The following is a 20,894-nucleotide window of genomic DNA, read 5'->3' as shown; positions in this document are numbered from 1 at the left end:
GCAAACACGCACCCGCCAGTCAGAGACTCCTCGGAGGACAAAGTAGGTGGGAGGAAAGAGAAAAGAGAGTTAAAAAAAATCACAAAAAGAGAAAAAAAAAAAAAAAAAGGAAACGATCTCTAAATTATGTTAATCTGTGAACATTGGGGACACTTTGGATTTTTGACCCTGGCAAAAGTGATCGCTCCGGCATAACGTCATCTGCTGCTGTCAGTTTTGCTACCTTGTGCATGTGTCAAACTAAACACGTTTTGAAGATCAGAAATATATTAGAACAAAACTAAACAAAACAAATAGTAATAATAATAAATAATAAATCCTTGGGGCTGGTCTCCATTAAAGATGACATTTCTTTGTTGCCAACAGTATTATTTCACTGCCATGAATCTCTTCCATCACTGAGGAGCTGCTGCTGCTGCAGAACTGGTTTGAATTTAAATGTGGAATTTCAGATCTGAGGCAAGGCAGAGTTTTATTTTCCTTCTTTTCTTTCCTAAAAAAAAAAAGAGCAGCAATAACAAAAAAGTGTGTCTCAAATGGCTATGTCCTTTGAAAGGAGAAAAAAAAAGAGACTAGAATTTACTAATTGTTAGCGATAACTTGAAAGATGGGAACACTCAGAAATGCACCTGTTTGCCAGAATTATGTGAACTCAAAGAGATGTATTGTGCCATAGAAACAGGTCAGTTTTTCATTTTTTCCCCTCAAATGCCTAGATCTTTGAATCAGAATCTCACTGTTTTACAGGACGTAGAAATAATGAATTATACAACAAAGATGGACATATGGTTTTAAGGCATAATACTGATGCAGCATTAATTTTAGTGAAATGCAATTAAGTGCAGTAAAGTGCAATACTGTAAATATTATAGATTAAAAAAAATAGCCGTTCTTATTCCGTTATTAACCAATTCTGCAAGATCCATAACTTAAATCCTTTATGCTCAGACTGGTGCATTGCAGCTCCTTGCCAAAATGACAGTCTGAGTCTTCTAGGAAGGATAAAGTTATATGTATCACATATGGGAAGAGGGCGACACTATGATTTCTAGTCAACTTAATGTGCCATATTTCTCAGAAGCAAGCTGAAAAATCTGTATGACACTTTCACACGATTTTAGGTAAAAAAGCAAAACAACAACAAACCCAAACAAGTTAAAACAACCCATAGAAGTGTTCTGTAGAAGAGGACAAGTTCAATATTTGGCCATTTTAATTTTTGCCTGTGATTGGACACCAAGTATTAAGCTAATGCTTAAGCAAAGAAACTACTACAAATCCAGCAAGGATGGAGAGCAGGGAAGTCCTTTAAATTATATTACCAAAGTGTCTGGATTTACTGACTCTCCTCCCCAGTTTTACTTTTTTCTGTTACTCACTTCTAATTGGGTGTGGGTTTTTAAAAAATTTTTTTGCTGGGGAGGAGAGAGGAAGGTACAAATAGTGGTCTTGTCTTCATCTAACAAGATAGTTATTTGTTGCCTTCACTACCAAGGTCTGTGTTGATGGAAGGTTATCCTCTGAATAGCACCATTATTAGGCCTGCTTTTTATGTCTCATTTAGCAATCCATTACTAGTTTTGGCTTTTGCTGATATTTATCAAATCCAAAATATTACTGTAGGACAAAAATTCATGCTTAGGAAAATTTTTAGAGACTTTTCTTCTTTTTTGTGTTTTGGTTTTTTTTTTCTCCTTCAAATTTTGATATTTTCTAACAAACAAAATTTCTGGAACATCAAAATTGTGCCATTTCCCTTCTATTTATTATGTGAGAAGTAGTTAATGTCTTCAATTTGCTGGGGCTGATAAAAGTTGCCTGTTTTTTTTACCTCTCTGTGAAAGTCTAGTACCTTTTTAAAGCAAGGCCAAAATATGAAGGTAGAATATGAATACTTGTTGCTGAGAAATACAGACTAAATCTCAGGCAACTAACAATTTCTTATTGAAACAAAACATTGTCTGGAAAGTAAAATGTTATTCATGATGATGCATGAAATTCTGGCTAGAATGAGAAACATTTGGAGTGGTTCTAGCACTTCTAAAATGCAGATCTGAAAAATAATAATCATTAGTACAAAGATGGTTTAGGCTAAAGTAAGTAACCTGTTGTACTGGACACCCACAGCCATTGAAGGAGAGTTAGATACACAGTGTTGAAGACCAAAGTCATAAAGGTATCGACTGAATGGGGACTGCTTGTTATCTGTACCTCTAATCTAATTGTTAGCCTTTCAAATCCTCTTCTGAGGATTTGAGAGAGGCTTACATGTTTAATTTGCAGTCCTGCAAAACAATGCAGGATTTTCAGAAAGGAGTGATTTTTACCCTCAAATAATTCCGTAGAGTGAACTTGTTGAAGTTGTAGGTTTGGGATGTGAATTTTCTCATCCAGGTGAGATGCTGAGAAGTGCTACCAATCTCAGAGTGTTACAGGATACACGTACAGTATGCATCCGCATTGTATGGGAAGGAATAACTTTCTGCCTTTGTTGTTCTACTAGATACAAACACAGCAAAAAAGCCTGTACATTTCTCTCAGAAATTTTACTTCTTTATGGTATTCAAAACACAGTGGCAACATGAATACAGTTCCCTGCTAAGATGAAACAAGGCTGGTAGTGTAGCATACATCTTTCCAGAATGAAATATTCTTACCTTTTTTTCTGAGTGCTTTCAATGGATGTCTCAAGGACAGTCTCACTCTCTACCACAGAAGGGAAGAAAGTGGAAAGATTTATCAACTTAGGATGCTTTGAAGGAGGTACCACAGTTCAGCCTGGGGAGTGGGGCAGGGTGCTGCTGGGAATCTACCAGGGTGATTCATGCTGCTCTTGCTTTTCGTTTAGCATGAAAGGAAATGAAAAGCTGCACTGTGTAGGAGTTGTTGCCAAAACTGGTTCTGCTTTGCTTTCTTGAATGGGCCACTTGCATTGCTGGGGGTGTAAAAGCTTTGCCTTGTTTTGGATGATACGCACAGGTGACCTGCTCTTCTTGTCATCTTTACATCACTGGGAAGAAATGAGGCATCCTACCTGGCCTACCATGTACTGGACTGGACTTTTCTCTAAGTGTAAGTCACTGTGGCTCCATTCATCATGTGGAGCTCCAGTGATCCATATAAGTTGGGATTTGGACCAAAGCATCTACTCCATCTCTGTTAATGTGTGGTCTCTGTTTGTTTGTTTGTTTGTTTTGTTTTTATTTTTAATTGTTGTTTTAAGTAGGTTGGAGGTTGAAGATAACATAGTCATGGTCCTGAGGTGCTTATTAAAGTTTAAAAGTATCGTAATTGTTTGAGATTCTCAGGCATGCCAAACCTCATTTACTGTTCACCATCATCCAGCCTGATCTTTCTGTAATCTTTGATTTGAGAAGTGGGATTTCCAAGATCATCAAAACAGCAACCACTGAGCAGAATTTCCTTGGAGGAGGCCTCCATTTAGCATATGTGTATTGCTAAAGAATCTTTCTCAGAAGATTTGTATGGTATTTGAAAAATAACTGGAATGAATGCCGAATGAATAATGATGTTTATAAGCAAGACTATAAAAAAGGCATCATGCCTAGAATGGGCCCCTTCATAATGGAAAGAATTGATTAATAATAGATTCTGGTTTTTTTAAAGACTGTCAAATAAGTTAAAATGCTTCATTCATTTGTACCAAAATAGCCAGTTGACTCCCTGGCTGATTTTTATTGACTTGGAAATATGTGAAAAAAACTATACTGAAAGTTTTTTTGCTTTGTAGGGTCATATAGATGTAGTGATATTTTGGTTAATATCATAATACTTAGCACTTATATAACGTTCATTTGCAAAACACTGTATAAATGTCTATTATTTAATCCTCACCCATTATGAACTAGGCAAGATTATTGTCCCCATTTTTGTAGAAATTAAGGAATATAAATGAAGGGCCATGTTCCATCACCCATTGTCAGCAGTGAGTATGATTACTTTTGTTTTTGTAATGTAGCAGCGTCCCCCAGATCATTATCTGACATGAGCTTTGTGGTGGTAGACAACCTTTCAGATAGCCAGGGCTCCTTGAAATTTAAACTCTGTATCCGACTTCAGCAAAAGTTTTAAAGGGCACTTTGAATGTGTTTTGGAGTGTCAGAATGTGCCTGTAAGTTATTTCCACAGAACATGAAGTTACTGTCCAATTCTCTGACCCTGTCTGTCAGTGGGAATTTTGTTTATGACTCAATGGGGCCGAGTTGTGTCAGTGCTAAGACTAAAACCAAATTTTCAAATTCCCAACAGCATGCACAAATTGCTAGGAAACTCTGATTTCCAACTTCCCCTTCTATAAATTTTTCACACAGACCAAGTGTACAGATGTCAATTCTTTGCATGCTTTATCTGCTATGTCTTTTAGTCCTATGTTTGCCTATAAAATAATAATAAGACATGATTTTGAATTGACATAACATTGACATATTGGGACTGTTGACTCAAATCAAATAGACATGTAGTAGTACAGAAATCCAGGTCCCTAAGGCAAGCCCAGGTTATGGATTTTTTTTTGTGACAAAAAATACGCATGTTTTCTGCTTGTTTAAATGTGCTAGGCAAAGTAATTTTTTTTAAAGACAGATAATTTTAGTTTTCAGAAGCATTATTGCTTTGGAGATGGCAGGTTTTTTTTCCCCTTCAGTTTGAGGAAAACTTTTAAAGTATAGGAAAAAGAGATGACATGTCTTTCTTAGAAATGTGTTTATTTTTATAATAACTAATATCTAATGATCCAGGTGGTGTTCTTGTTAATGCTAATTTTACACAACTCTATAAAGTGCACAGAGCCAATATGGTTGGAAATTTTTTGTGTTCCTGTTTAAAAAGGATGGTTGAAGTGCCCCACTCTTCATCCGTAAGCAACCTTCTCACCCCATTATGTTGTTTTCTTTCCCTGACGTGACAGCATTTTCATGGCAAAAAAGTTTTCAAACAGCTGTGGATAAGACGGCAACAGCTTCTCATTTAGTCCTTTGAAAATCTCTACTGATTGCAGTTAGATGTGATAGGGCTGGAGAAGGCCTGGTATTGCTTGGAAACTAAAACAAAAAATAAAAATAAGTGCGATGTGCTACAGAGTGTGATCTCTTCTCCTTCAGAGGCAAATAGAGCCTTCTGCTTTGTGCCTCGTGCTTGTGAAATGGCATCTCTAAATTCACTTCTTTAAAAGGTACAATGTGGGTCCTGTCAATGTAATGCTGTGGCTAATTTGGTATTGGTTATTTTTGCTGGCTGGCTTTTCTAGCCGGGTCAGTAGAAGGCCACAGGCTTTGGTGTTTGAGGCATTCTTCAAAAGGGGGGTGATGCCAGATATCCCTCAAATTCTTTCTGTTAGACAGATTTGGTGCTAAAAGTTGGTTCCTAATTTTAGTAAATTTGCTGATTTCCAAAAAATAATTGAAACATAATGTAGTACATACACCTTATATTGAAAATTGATATATAACTAAAATCAGTTGAAGAATGTAGAAAATATCAGATTTTGAAGCTGAAGATATTTATTGAAAGACAATACTTTCATGAATCTAGGCTTATGGTGTGTATTAATTACATCAAAGACAGGCAAATATCTCTGTTTCTTTGTATTAATGTATGTGGATGTTTTATTTATTTTTTGTTTGAAAATTCTAAATGTGTATTATTTTAATTATGTTGAGTATAAATTTGACAATGCTTGGCATTTATTTTTATATTTTAAAACCCTGTTGCTTTTGCAGAAGTATGAGCAGCCAGTATGATTTGCAGTACCATAGCATTATTTTGGTTATGTACTCACAGTGTGTCTGATTTACAGACATTTCAGGGATTGCTAAAATGAAACAAACAAACAAAAAAGCATTCAAACCTAACTCATCTTAAAAGGTTGTACCCCTTTGCTATTGTGGAATAGAAAAAGAAACAAGCAAACAACCTTTTTTTAGGTCTTGACTATACCAGCATGCTCCTACATGAATTCACCAGACATGTTGAGTTCCATTTTTTGGAGTGTATTATGTTGAATCATATGATATGAATGTACATCTTGTAAAAGTGAGATATGAATAAACTTATAAATATTTGTAGTCACGTGTTAACGGATACTCAGAATAACTACTACCAAAGGGAATGTGAATAACAAGGTATTTCCCCTTGTTAAAACAGAGCTTTTTCTTCTGTATTTAATACTTTTTCAAGCACCTTATTCACTTTCTCCTTGCAAGGAATCAAAGCTGTGCATCTTATTCTGTAGGCATTTTATTTCACTTACAAGTCTATCATTGGGTTTTATGCAAATTGTACAGAGCAAGTTGTAGCTTAGCGATGGTTAATTAGAAGTTACTTTTGTACACATCTAATAATAATATGATTTTTTTTTTGTTTTATTTTATTTGGTATCCTATTTTTTCAAAGAGATAATAATTTTTCCCTGATGTCAGGAGGAATAAAAGAGCCTTCATAGTGGAACATCCTAGGGATTGTATGTGATGGCTCTGATCTGTTGTCTGTTCAAATCAATAGGAAAGGCACTACATCAGGCTTTTATTTTTCAGGCGATTAAGGAGTGTTTTCCATGTCCCTACTTGTCGGTATGTTAGATGTAATTTCCACCCATAGTTTTATTCTTTATAGTTGTAATCCAGCATTCTGATCTTGAAAAGTATATTTAGGGAATCCGCTTGCTCCCTTGTGCCATTTGTTTCATCATCAGCAGCAAAATTTTGGTTTGAAGTTTTTGTTAGGTCTGTGAATTAGGTTCTAAACTTCCAAACTAGTCACAAGAGTCAGGTTAGAAAGTCAGTTGTCTTGTTTAAAAGTCAGTTTATCTGACACATAAATGGCATTTAAACTTTATCAGCCTTGTGATAAAGAGTGGTTTCATATCCCAGCCCTTCCCACCAGTCCTCCCAGAATCTCTTTATTGTTTCTTGTCTGCAGCTGGCTGCGTATTCTGAAGTCAGAACCTGTACATACCTTTAACAGCCTTGCATTTTCTGAAAGTATTTGCATTTATTGGAGTTCTGTCATGGAACTGGACTGGATAATAACTAGAAATAATTGGAAAGCAGTTGGTGCAATATTCCCACATCGTGATTACTGTTTTTCTCTAAGCCAGCACCACAAACTGACATCCTGTTTTTCCTGTCAATAACTATGTAAGAGACAGGCTATTAGAAAACTAATCCTTCCTTTTTGTAGCTCAAAGATACAAGGGCAAAGATATATGGTTGTCAGTAGTACATACTGTAAGAGTTATCAGAAAAAAAATGCAAAGCATAACAGTGTGTGTTGAACGATTAGCTTCGCCAGAAGACTGTCCACTACCATTTAGGAATAAATATGCTTTAATTATTTTACTTTTTGTCTATTCATATTCAGTTTACATGTTGAAAAGAGCAATAAGTTCTTTTGGCAATGTAGTTGTTAAGAAGAGAATTTTTTTCCTCTCCGTTTTCATTAATTAGCTTTTTTTCCCCCAGTGGCTACTTGTTGTATTGCTTTCTGAAATCATTGACAGTTCTGAGGGAAGTTTCCTCTCTCTTGTCTTTGGGTATATTTTTCTTCTTCTTTGCAGAAAATTTATTTTTAATCAAAAAAAAATTATACTTTGGCCCTATAGCCACTGTCATTTTTGGCTACAGTCTCTAGATCACTCTAAATTTAATTGGATAAAAATAAGAACAGTAACGAATTCCTCACAAATTGTCAGTAAAATTTCCTTTCTTTCTTGAGTAGCTTTTCTCAGAGTCTTATTTTTTGAACTGAAACATCTGAAAAGAAAATTATGAGGAGCTACACAGGAAACAGGATTGAGTATCTGCTGGCATGAATGCCCCTGAACTCTGGAAATTTTACCAGTATGTGTGGTTCAGTCCAATATTGCCTGCATATCCAGAAGTCCAGTTAAAGTTAGAGAGAAATCTGTATACTCAAGTCTGCAGGAGCAACCACAGAAAGACAGAGCTACATTCAAGGACCACATGTAAATTACTAGAGATTGGATAACAGAACAAAAGGAAATGTATGTAATTTCATTTCCCTGAATCAAATACTCAGACTTCATTACCAATATGATTAAGGGTAATGATCCTACTCTTACATTTAATTGCTAGTTTATAATTGCTACCAAGAGGCTATAAAAATACAAGGTCTGAAAATTGGATCCAAAAAAGGGACTTAATGCCTTACTCTAAAGTTAGACTTCAGAGGAATTTAAGCACTTAGTTCCAAAACCTTAACACAGGACTCTTGGCTACATCTCAAACTCTACTAAAGCCTGAGGGCTGCAGGTCCTCTGTTTCCACATTTAATTTCTCCATGTGCCTCATGTTCTACTTGTGTGTGTGCCTGGCACCTGACAGATCTCTCTGGCTGGGAGGCTTGCTCCCTTCCTAGCCTGACTGAATTACAGAAATTAGGCATCTGTTTCATTTTGCTTATCTTCAGATATTTCCAACTCAGCCAGCCACATCAGAACTTGTCAGTGGAAGCAAGCAGATACTTTAAGCAAATAGACCTCTGGTGAGTATATTAAGGTGTGCCTTGGAAGACTAGCTCAGGTGTAAGCGCTGTCTCTGCAGGCATCTCTTTTTGGGCAGACATGTCCAATTCCATGACAAGTCTCTTCCACCTGCTTCCTCTTTGTGTCCTCCTCTGCACAACGGACAGTGGTTCCACTGCTTTGTTTTCTTCAGAGAGGAATGTTTCCTTTTACAATGGCTCAGTGACTAATATATTAGCACAGGACTCTACAGTCTGTGTTTTTCTGACTTTATCAGAACAGATGGAATTGCTGAAAAATTAGAGCTCTTGATCCTGGAGAAATACTGTGCAGAATAGGGTAGACATGGGTTACTTGTGCATAAGTGTAGCCCAAGACTGTAGCTGATGCCACTTTGATGGCATAGCAGGCAAATGACCTTTCTGCTATGATTTTCAATCTAGCTGGTTTCCCTACTGTGATTTCTGATATTATAGTGTGCTAAATTACAAATTGGTTTTTTGCTTTTCTACAGTTTGTTGGTTTTTTTTGTGTGTGTGTTTTTTTGATTTTTTTTTTTTTTTGGAAAAGAATTATCTTATTTTCCCTAAGTGGGGCTCAATATGATATTTGAATATTTCCTAAATATATCAGCTTTGTACAATAGACTTCCTAGACTTCAAGGAGTTTCTAATTTTCCTCTCTTTCTGGTTACAAAAAGACCTCTTCAGATGAAGGATTTAGATGCACTTATACAAGAAAAATTAAAAACCAAATCCCTCAAAACTTGACAGAATTTTAATTGCCACATACATAGCCTTAGAATCTTTAATGAAGCAATCTCTTATGGTTCCACCTACCATGTATATTCTTGTTATAGGACCTCTGCTTCTGCATGAGGTAAACTGTGCTCAAGGAATGAAGTGGGATGTGTAGAGAGGGAAAACATCTTCCAGGAGTATTCTTCACTTGCCTGAGATGTCAGTAGGTGTCTGTATGTAGACCATGAAGGAAAATGGCAATAGGTGTAAGTGAACTTTATCATCTGCACAATTAGTGATCATGCAGGAAATGTGGATTGAGCCTGCTGCAGACTTCCAAGATGATACATTGAAGGAAGCCAGACATTTCCAGGATATCACTGAATGTGTGGCCTTCTGGATGTTAAGGTCACAAGACCAGAAGTATGATTTACAGAAGTGCTGTGTTGATTGTTGTGACTCTAATTAACACAAGCAATGTAGGTTTGGGACTTCGGTGGAGAAGCTAGCATTATGTGGCAGTGTAGATTCATGCAATATACCCCTGACTCACTGTCTTACATCAGGCAGATCATTGTGTCTTTCTGCTTCAGTCTATAAAATAGGTTTAATGACACTCTCTTAATGTGTACATAGGAGTGACACTCTCCTAGTGCGTACATAGGAGGATTGTGACCATAAATTCATTAATCCTTATAGTACACTGATATACTAGTTTTGGGAGCATCAGCACAAAACCCATGAGGCAACAAGTAACTCTATATTCAATGCAATGTTCAGAGGATGTGCAGTAAATAAAGCATGAGGATAAAGAGAAATATTGGGCAACTGCTGTATTCACTGAACACTGTGCACTGAATAAAGCTGGGGTCTTGTGGAAAAAAAAAGAATTATATAATTACAGAATGTATCATAATGTGTACGCACATGAGAGTAGAATCTGATTGCACAGTAAAAGGCAGTAGTGGCACTTCCTGACTTTTGGCTGTTTAATGAATTAATGAATGCTAATTTTTTTCAGCTTTGAGAATATTTTCCTTCAACATTTACACACACAATGTCTATAGTCATGCCTTTTCAAATCAAAAATAAAAAGCTGGGCAGCATATGCTATAGGACTATTAATACTGGGACACTGGACTCTCTTTTGAAATCTAGAGGTCACTTGAGTCACAAAAGAACCTATGCTTATAAGAGGAGAAAGATGGTTATGGTGTCTGAGGCTTACACAGGACTTGGGCAAATGGGACATATGATGGGGTCTTGACCTCACTGACACCAAATGTACAGAAGATTCCATTTTATGGAGCTTTGAGCCCACTGCTGTGAGAGAAGGTTGAGGAAAAGAGCTTAACAGCCTCCTCTGATTAGACATCAGTTAAGAGGCAGGTTCCCATCTCACATAAGCTCCAGTGCAACCTGAGTCTGTGTGCAATATTAACGGATACAAAAGGCTCACAGATAATAATTGTGGTGGACAAACTGCATTCACCTTAGACAAATTTGTATTTTTACTTGGGAAAATTAGTCCCAGTCCCCTTTTGTTTTCAGCACATGCAGATGTATCCCAGTGTGACCCATACACTGCGAAATGTTCTCCAACATCACTTGTGATCTAGCACTGAATATATAAATGTCCAGGATGGAGAAAACTCTAGGCTTCAAGAAGAAGCTAAACTAGCTCAAAGCAAGGGAAACATCTGGGAAATACAGAAGCTGCACCAATCTAAAGTGGTTTCATTAGGTGTGCAAGCTCTAACCTGGCATTAGAGGGTGAAATGAATAAATGTTTTGTCACTAGTTGACAAATAAAGGCTTTCTTGAAGGGCTAATTTAATTTATTTTAGACCACGTTTGCCAAGGTCTTTTAATGTGTATGGATATTTGTGGATGAACAGACTTTTCTGTACATCTGAGCCTTAGGACTATTGTTCATGGCAAAAAGTTTACAGGAGATGCCAGCCATTATTAATAGAGAGGATGCTATTGCTCCTCCTTTAGTTACTGTCTTTGCTATAAAAGGAAGGTTGTAGTGTTCATAAAGTATTGAACCATTTCTTGGTATGGTAGAATTAGGATAGAGTCTGATTTTCAAGGAATGTTTATTTCTGGGACCCTGGTACATTCTCTTTAGCATTTGAGACTTTCACTTCTACAGGGGTGCATATCTTTCATTGGCTAGTGATGGGCAGGCATGTTTTCTGCTTTAGATAGATGTCCATGCCTTTCCAGTCCAGCTTGGAGAAGCTGTGGGAGCCAGGGCTTGAAATAGGATGTTGTGTTCATGAGAGCCCTTCTGCTTATCAGAGAGGCACATGATTCATGTATCAATGCCTTGCCATTGTTTGTCCCTTCATCCTTATTGCTATACACAAGTCATGTGTGGGCCTTGAATGGTGTCTAATATATTTTTTTTGAGAGGGATTCAGCATTTTATTCACAGAGAAGAAGAGGGAAGAGATTTTTTTACCATTAGTATTTCCCTGAATAAATTATACTCTAGAAGATAACATGAGATCTGGAGAAATTTTGATGAGCAAGAATATATGGAAAATAATGGAATATATAAATAAATGGAAAATAAGGGAGAAGATGCTGCTGAGTTCAAATCACTTATCTCCTTTAAGTGTGCAAATACTAGTTCTTTGTCAAAATTATGTTCATCTGAAGAACTAAGAAAAAGCAGGTTCTTAGGTCTGATACTGTAAATGTCTTCTTCTTGGCCTCATTCACTTTACCATGGAATCTATGCCTTTTACTCTTCTTGACAAGTGATAGTTCATCTCAGATTCTTTTAATTGCTCTAATTTATCTGCATTCCTAGTTCACAGAATCGTGGAATCATATAATGGTTTGGGTTGGAAGGGACCTTCAAGATATCTAGTTCCAACCTCCCTGACATAAGCAGTAACACTTTCTACTAGACAAGGTTGCTATAAGCCTCATCCGGTCTGGCTTTGAATGCTTCCAGGCATGGGGCATCCATATCCTCTCTGGGCAATCTGTTGAAGTGCCTCATCAACCTCACAGAAAAGAATTTTCTTCTACTATCTAAATGAATTCAGTGTAAAGCTGTTACATCTTGTCCTTCCACTACATGGCCTTGTAAAATGTCCCTCGCCAGCTCTCTTGTTGGCCCTTTTTGGGTACTGGAAAGGGCTATAAGGTCTCTCTGGAACCTTCTCTTCTCCAGACTGAACAACTCCAAGTCTCTTAGCCCGTCATCTTAGCAGAGATGTTCCAGCTCACTGATTATTCTTGAAGCTCTTCTCTGGATTTGCTCCAACATGCCTGTATCCTTTTTATGCTGGGGGCCCCAGAGCTGGATGCAGCACTCCAGGTGAGCTCTCACCAGAGCAGAGTGGGACAATCACCTTCCTTGACTTGCTGGCCACACTGCCTTTGAAGCAGCCCAGGCTGTGTTTGACTGTCTGGACTTCAAGCTTGCAATATCTTTTATGTTGAATTTCTCACCCATGAACATCTCCCAAGTCCCTCTCCTCTGGGATGCTCTCAATCCATTCTCCAACCATCTGTTATTTGTGTTTGGGATAGCTCCAACCCAGGTGCAACATCTTGTCCTTTTCCTTGGTTCATCAGGTTTGCATGGGCCAACCTTTCCAGGCAATCAGTGTCTCTCTGGGTGACAGAGTGAGTTACTTGGTGTTGCTTTATTCCTTTTATATGGATATTTGCTCTAGATCCAATTTTGTTGGTAACTGTAATCTGTAGTGATGTTTCTATAAATAAGATAAAGCCAGATTGCATAAGTTTTCACAGTTTCCTCAAAAATGGTGATGCAAATCCCTCACTGCCAGAGCAACACTGAATGTTGGAAAAGTAACAGCCATAACTATTATCATGCACAACAGCCCATCTAGGTCACAAGCTAGTCTAGTCTCATCCTTTCACTTGGGCTGCAATCTATGGATTTTATAGGGCCTAGCAAGATATACCTCCTTGATTTGGGTGTCTTTATTCCCATGTGAAGTGAGAGTAATGCTAGCTAGGATCTGTAAACTATTATAGAGCACCGTAATGTATTGCAAATAGAGGTACATCTTATGTGGAACCAGATGTTAGAGTCTCTTGCTGGTAGCCATCCTGTTCTCAACAGTAACTGTTTGTTTTCTGTTGATATTTGATGGGTTGGTTTCAGTATTTAAAGCCTTGCATGTCTCTAGACTCACCTACATAAAAGTCCAAGTCTCTCTTGATGTTTCGATTGGTCAGTAAAGAATGATTACCCTGAAAACCTTCCAGTGTATAAAGATGGCTGCTGTCAAGGTGTTCCCTTTGGGAACTACTTCCTAAAGCGGTTCAAGATTGTCCCAGTCCCTTGTGCTTTGAGGTATGCTGCAAGGTACATCTCTGCTTTGGTGCTTGGGGATTGATTTGGCCTGCTTTTGCTCTTTGTTGCTTGTACTTTGAGGAAGGGCTCTTAAAAAGCAGAATAAATGTTTAGAATATCCACATGCCTTTTACAACACTATAAAGGCTGAGTGCTGCTTGCATATTTCAGTGTGGTTCTACTAAAGATGCAAGAAAACTGCTGATTTATATCCTTTACATTCCAGGCTGGTTTTTTTTTTGGTCTCAGTTATAAGCATTTGTTTTCTTTGCATACTTACCTGATCATAGTCAGGAGTGGGTCAGGATGAAACCTGTATGATGCTTTTTCTACTCACTCATATGGACATTTGGGTTTTATTTTCTGCGGTGTTATTTTATTTTGTCCTATTTTCACCTGCTTTGCGTGTATAATAGTTGACAGAGAAGCAATCTCTAGAAATTAAGTTTCCTTCCTACTGCTAGAAGTATGAGATATTTTCTTTGTGACAGTGTGTTTCCTTCAGAACTAGTGCATGAGGCTACTCTAGCACAGACATGACAAGATTTGTCCCTGTGGACAGTTTTCTAAAGTCCTTGAACTGAGTGCTTATTTTGGAAATTGTACACAAGATTTTTGAAAATTACCCAAACTCGCTGTGCTGCAGGAGAACAAGACTAAAAAGGACTGCACAGTTAATCAAATGAAACTACCCCACCTTCAACCCAGCCATGGAATAGAAGATTCCTTTCCAAGTGTTCAGAGACCACAGGATTAGAACACCAGAGGTAAAAGAAGCGCATTGTGGGAAACTTGCTTTACATATAAATCTTTCCCTGTCCCCCCAAATCTTTTTAGTGAAACTCTTTCTCATATTTTACACAATGAAAAGAGTCCCAAAAAGGTCACTAATTTAAAGATTGTAAACATGCATGCCATGTTGGGTTTAATGAACTTTGAGAATTATCATCTTTCATGTCAATTAAATGTCTGCATGTTGAGGTAAGATAGGTTTTTAGCCTTAATAAGATTATTATTTAAATAGTCTCTTGTACCCACATATGATACATATGATTGGAAAAGGTGTCATAGTTTAGCTTTTTTTAATGTGGATGTAGGAATGAGGAAAAAAGTAATGTTTATTTCAGAAAATAATGGTATCTATGGCAACAGATGCATGCTGTGTTTCAATGGGGAAATTCAAGCAGCCATGTTAGAAAATAAGAGGTTATTTCAATAATGGCTTTTCAATAATTCATTGCACAAATTTTACAAGTCAACTTAAGAAGTACTGCCACAGTCAAACTAATGAGTATTAAGTTAATTTTGATACTCAACAGCGATTATTCTTGCAATTAAATATTCTTCTCAGGTTATGGTTAAAAAACTGCCAGAGAAATATTTTCCAGGGAGACACTAACAAAAATAAAGTTTGACATTTCTCAAGCGGAAATAGAATACAAACTTCTTATAGCTGTCCTTGTTACCATTTTATATCCATGGTGTCTCTAGCAGGATAACAAAGATTCCTAGCTGCATGTCCACAGGCAGAATGGGTTATAGCTGAATATTTATTTAACTAGTACTTAAAAGCTTACCTAATTCATAAACATTTGTGTTAGGGGTATGTGGTTCCTACAGGCACATTAGTGGAGTTTCTGACTTAGATTGTTTCTTGTTAATAATTCAAAATAATGACATCTTTCCAAAGCCTTAGGTGCTGTCCCTGGCTGCTGTTTTGCTTGTACTGTGTCTGTCTGAAGCTGTAGGTCCCTCTACCCTCTTGCAATATACGCTGCTTCCAAAACCGCAGCAAGAAACATGAGAAAGCACTTTATATCTTTGTTTATAGTAGTTGTGGAGAGCCAAGGCTGCATGCTAATGATCTCAATAGTGACTAATGAGTAGTGAAGTTTTCAAGCAGGAGGATGTTGAAAGAGATGAAATAGCAGAAGCGAGAGAGAAAGACTAAATCAGACCACCAGCATTAAAATCTGACACCAGCAGCCTGGAATTTTCAGGTGAAATTCACACCAGTTCAGGGAATCACTGTAGGATATGTGCCCCAATTCACTCTTTTAAACACTATTTTAATAGCTGTTAGTTTTCAAATTTGAAATCAGAGAGAATTAGAAATTAAAAGGCGGTATATGTTCTCTACCATTTCACTGTGAAGGGATTAATTTTATCATGAAAGAAACATGCAAGGATAGGCATGTGTAAAGGGAACATAGACCTGGCTCAGATACACATTTTGGCAGAAATTCCAAACCTCAATCCTTGACAGGCTGCTTTCTTTGTACCTGTATATTTTAATATGTTTAACCTAAAATTTACATGCAGTGTTGGCTTGTAGAGAACTGGGAGTGTGGCACAAGAGCTGCTGAGTGTCTACTCTAGATTAGTGATCCTTCTTCTTCATAAACCCCTCTGCACAAAGGAATTCCATTTTATATGCTGGGCATGCTTCATGGTGAGCGTGGTGGAATGAGGCGTTTCTCCTTTACATACGTGCCCAGACAGCCTGTAAAGGCCTGAAGGCACTAGGAATGTGATTTCTCACCTTGTGAAGGATTACAGAAATCTTCAAGCACCTTGTCCCCAGTGAGTCTGTTATAACAAAGAGTGTTTTCATTCTGAAGAAATTCAACATTTAGAGGAAGAATTTGATATATTCAGTTTTTCTAAAGACATAATTTTACCTTCTCTTTCACTCCAAACCCTTGAGCTAAATATTTGTTTGTTTGTGGATGTGGTATGTTTTTCTGCGGTGCTGGTAGGGCAAATCTAGATTTTGTTCAAATGTTTTTCTATTACAGAAAATTACATTTATATTTTAAATTCACTATTTCAGAAATAAACACTACAGACAAAATTTTCTATCCTGACCTACACAGCAGCTCACACCTCCAATAGTCTGTTCTTCCTCAATGAGGGGAACTCCCATTGATGTGTGGATCTGAGAGAAGAATTTTGCCTCAAGGGCTCAATTTTGCTCTGAGATTGACAGACGCATATCATCAAAAATAGAATAATCTGTGCATTTGAGGAGCTATCAGCAGCTCCTGTGCAATGCTGTTGTTCTTGGAGATTTCTGACATCCTACTAAAATGTGTGATAGGCTGAGAGTTTTCCTAGGTCTAATGCTTGCCCTAACAACACCTCCCCCAGAATAGATGAGGTAGAAATAAAGGGTGATCTTACTTTGTTATGTAATTAATCATATAATGACATATCAGACAAATGTAACAAATGGTTTTTTTTCCTTATAGCACTTGGTTAGGTCTCATTCTAGAGTCTCTTCAGACAGGTACACACTCAGGAACTGTCTGGCTGCACAAATATTTTCATGTCTTTTGACATTCTCTGAGACCCATCTACAAAATATGGCAATTTTGAACTTTGGAGGAAAAGAGGGTTACTGTGGGCATAAGACCCAGGATTTCATTGTGGGTGGGAAAGAGCTTCAGTGCTTTGGTCTGGGGTGTTTGTGTATCTAGAAAAAGTTACCTGAGGGGCAAAAGTCATCACCTCTCCTTGCACAGTGCATGTCTGTGATCTTTCTTTCCAACAGTTTTTCTCCAGCTTTTCCTATTGGCCTGAATAATATGACCACTGAGCTCCAGTGAGCACAAGTTTGGGTAGAAATCAGTACTTTCCACTGATTTTTCTCATTCTATCTCGTTTCCATTCATTTTCTCACATTTCCTTCTTTTCTGCTGGTGGGGAAGTTGTACTCAGCTCAGTTAGAGTTACTTTGAGGTATCACTAGACATCTAACAACCACATTCTGAGTCCAAAATAAGATATCTTGATGCAGAATAGCAGGAGATGGGTGCCATAATCCACTGCTGGGTGGGACTGGGTGAATAGCTGAGGCTCAAGGGGCTGGTTTCTCGTGCTTTGTTTCCAAAACTTTATCCTGCTGTCCTGGAGCCAGTGACACAGTGCTAGCAGAGCAACACCTGTTAAAGAACTTGTTAGGCGCATGTCTCTCAGAACTCTGAGGCTGACCTCCCCTTTCCTAAAACAGATCCTTATTACAAGAGAAATTGATAAAGATTTTCCAGAAGGATACAAAAGAGCTGTCTCTGCCTTGTACTAACAATATCTGTGACAGCAGTTAAGGGACAGTGTCATACCACAAAAAGCTTTCATTCTGGTTTTTAACTCCACCTACACTATGATCTGCCTCCTTGTTGGAAGTTTCAAAGGACTGAGGTTCCTTTTCTTGCTATGCAGCTGGAAGAATGACTGGAAGCTCTTTTTTCCCTTTGCTGTGATTACAGAAAGGACCCTTTCTCATTGAAATTGGCAGGAATAACAGAACCTCCTTTTCCTCTGGAGGAGAGCCATTTTTTCCAGAGGAAGATACTGAAGAGCAGTTCCCAGCACTGCCTACTGGATCCCCTGTACTCTTCCAGCCTCACACAGTTCCTCTAGCAATATCAAAAGTATTCTTCAGAGGAATTGGTTAAAAGATCCAATTTTTAAAATGAATGGAAGGGTTTGTAGTTCCCAGGAACTGTGCTAATATGAATACTCCATTAGTTCTTTAATAAAGGCCAAATAATCATAGTTTGGGAAAGCTGGTGGATGTAAACAATAACACAGTTAAACCCCAGAGGTTGGCTGCAGCTTGGAGTAGGATACAGCCTGGCCACCATGTAGGTGTTGACAGTGAATATTTCTGTTTTAGCCCAACACTCACGTGAGTTCATTCACTCAATAGAGTCTAAAACAGATACCTGGGGACTGAGTAACTTACAAAGGGAGATGTTATAGGGTACCTGAGACCTCCAAGGGAGTTTTGAGGTAAGACACACGAAGGAACTTCTGGCAGGATGTCTGGCACCTTGCAGGATACTCCAGAGCATCAGAAGTGGCAGCTATTTTGCCACAGGTCTCTCCAGTGACTAGTCTGACACCTCAATCTTTTGTAGCCATCCACAACATTAACCACTAAGTTTAGGCATCTGAATCTTCATCAAAATCTCCACTCCAGAGTCACTATGCCATGACTAATTCCTGGAACTTGATCATGTTGACTATGACATATGATATAGGATTGGTCAAAACATTCAGTGGTATTCCTTCGGATTTTGTAAGTGGTGTTTATCAAAGGCGTAGAAACTTTAATAAACAGTGCAAAAAGCTTATCTGGTGAATATGGATTATAACTTGTTCTTTGGATGTTTATATTAGTCAGTGTTTTTGAAAAAAAACCTTTTACCTAAAGTATGAATATTTGCATTCAATGCATTAAAGTGGTTCCAAATACCATGAAAATATAATTCCAGCTGTTGCTTGAATCTGTGTTCAGGGATCTGCTTTTTCATTACACAACCTGCCTCTCTTCACAATTGCTGTAGTGATTCTTATTTGCTGCTTGGAGTTAAACACACCTTCTCCACACTCTCAATTTTTCTTAAGCTAAACTTGAGGAAAAACCTGCTATTTCAAACCTTTCAACTTCAAAATGCTTCACACACATTTAAAATTAATGACGACCATATCCTTCAGTAGGAAATATAATACATATTACAGGTGGGGAAACTGAGACAGAGACAAAATAGCATCCTGAGAGAGCACATGAAATGCTCAATCTGCTTCAGGCCACTAAGCATGCTCCCAGGCAATATGGAAATGTATAAGAGCTAAAAGGCAATTGCTAGGGTTATCAAAATATGTGTTTACCAGAGATAACACAGTATGCTCACCATGGGGATGGTTGGTGACACAGCTACAATTGCTATGGGGTTGCACCCGTGGATGGGTGGGATGGTAGGTAGCCAGTGTTTTTTCAGGACACTGACAAAACATTGGCTGATCATCATAGTCTTCACATCAACCTCCTCTGAGGGAAAGCATGTGCTTGAAAGTCAAACAAACCATTGATTTTTGTAAATAAAGCCTCAAGGTCAACAGATCAACATATATGTGGCTGAAATATGATTTGATTCCTGGAAATGACATAAATGCCAGACTTGTTTCTGTAGAACACAAGCCTTAAATCTTGTGTATTAGTAGATGTAAACCTCTGATGGGGAAAATCCCACCTCCTCAAGCTGATGAGGCTAGTAATGAAGTGTCTGTTTTACTCCTGATGAACATAACAAAATATTTGCTGTAGAAAGAAGGCTGTTACAAAAAAAATTTTTTTCATTTGTAGGAATTTATACAAGAAAGAAAAAAATTGAACACAAATTTGAATCTCTAAAGCAACAGAAACCTGAAACTGCGAAATCCAGCAGGCTAAGAAAACACCTAAAACTGAATAAAGCACAAAAATCTGGAACCTTTCCTTACATTTTATGCAGAACAGCTGAATGCATCTGTAGCAGGCACTCTAGAAATCACTTTTTATTAAATCATACTTTTCCTGCCTTTAGATTTTCCATATGTCCTAAACCAATATTGCTTTACTCCACTGGTCAGATGAGCCAAGTATCATCTCCTAGTGGCAGAGGACACCGCAGACTGCATCCTGCATCTCCTTCCATAAAGGGGATCAACTCTATAGGAGCACTGGAATTGTCACTGCTTGTAATATTGGCTTACTACACAAGGGTCCTGGGCTGATGCTTCCCTGAATGTGGGGCTGGCTAAGACCCTGCTAAACTCATGTAGGACTCAGGGAAAACCTTACATGTTTCAGAGGCATCCAGGAAAGTAGGTGAGTGAGGGCAGACTGCCATGGTTTAAAAGAAAAAAAAGAAAATGGGTATTGCTTTTAACTATCTTGTTGTCTGAAGCCATTCCCTGTTCACTTTTACAGGATTAGGTGAGCAAACTGTATGAATTGTCTAGCAAGACTATTGAGCTGGGTATACTTTTAATAAACCAAGGCTCAGCTGGAAATTTCTGAAGAGCTTATGGATTGAAGGAGTGTTTTTGACTATTTTGACTGAAGTTCTTCTTTTCCAGGTCACATGGCCAGCTGCAGACCATCCATATATTTATTAACAAAACCCATTGCCTTGCACCCTGCCTTACGGCTGGATTTTAGCTATTTACTGACTGGAGTAAGAATATGACATGACTTAAGAAGAGACAATTTAGTCAATGGAAGCAAAAATCCACCTGTTTTCCTCAGGTTTGCCATAGTTTAGTTCTCTCTCTGGCATACATGGCATGGCCCATGACCCCAGCCTCATTAGAATTAACTTTGCTTCCCTTCCTGGAGCTACCACTTATGATCATGATGTTCAGAAAAACTACCTTAAGGGTAGAACAGAGATATAAGTAATCTTTCAGGCATAGTTTCAGTACTGGAAGGCCATTTAATTTCCCTTATTATGTCATGTATTTTGTATTTTAACAT

At 37.9% G+C, this 20,894-nt stretch overlaps 1 long non-coding RNA gene across 1 annotated transcript; it reads left to right on the top strand.

Moving 5' to 3' along the window:
- Positions 1–6: 6 nt before the first annotated feature.
- LOC115948035 lies at positions 7–6,083 on the top strand. The gene is made up of 2 exons (XR_004081902.1): positions 7–682; positions 2,980–6,083. It is a non-coding gene; the product is annotated as an uncharacterized LOC115948035 (long non-coding RNA).
- Positions 6,084–20,894: the final 14,811 nt, after the last annotated feature.

This window comes from Geospiza fortis, unplaced genomic scaffold, assembly GCF_000277835.1.
Source record: "Geospiza fortis unplaced genomic scaffold, GeoFor_1.0 scaffold366, whole genome shotgun sequence".
NCBI lineage: Eukaryota > Metazoa > Chordata > Aves > Passeriformes > Thraupidae > Geospiza > Geospiza fortis.
The sequence above is the reverse complement of the archived record's forward strand: the minus strand, read 5'-3'. Positions and strand labels throughout refer to the sequence as shown.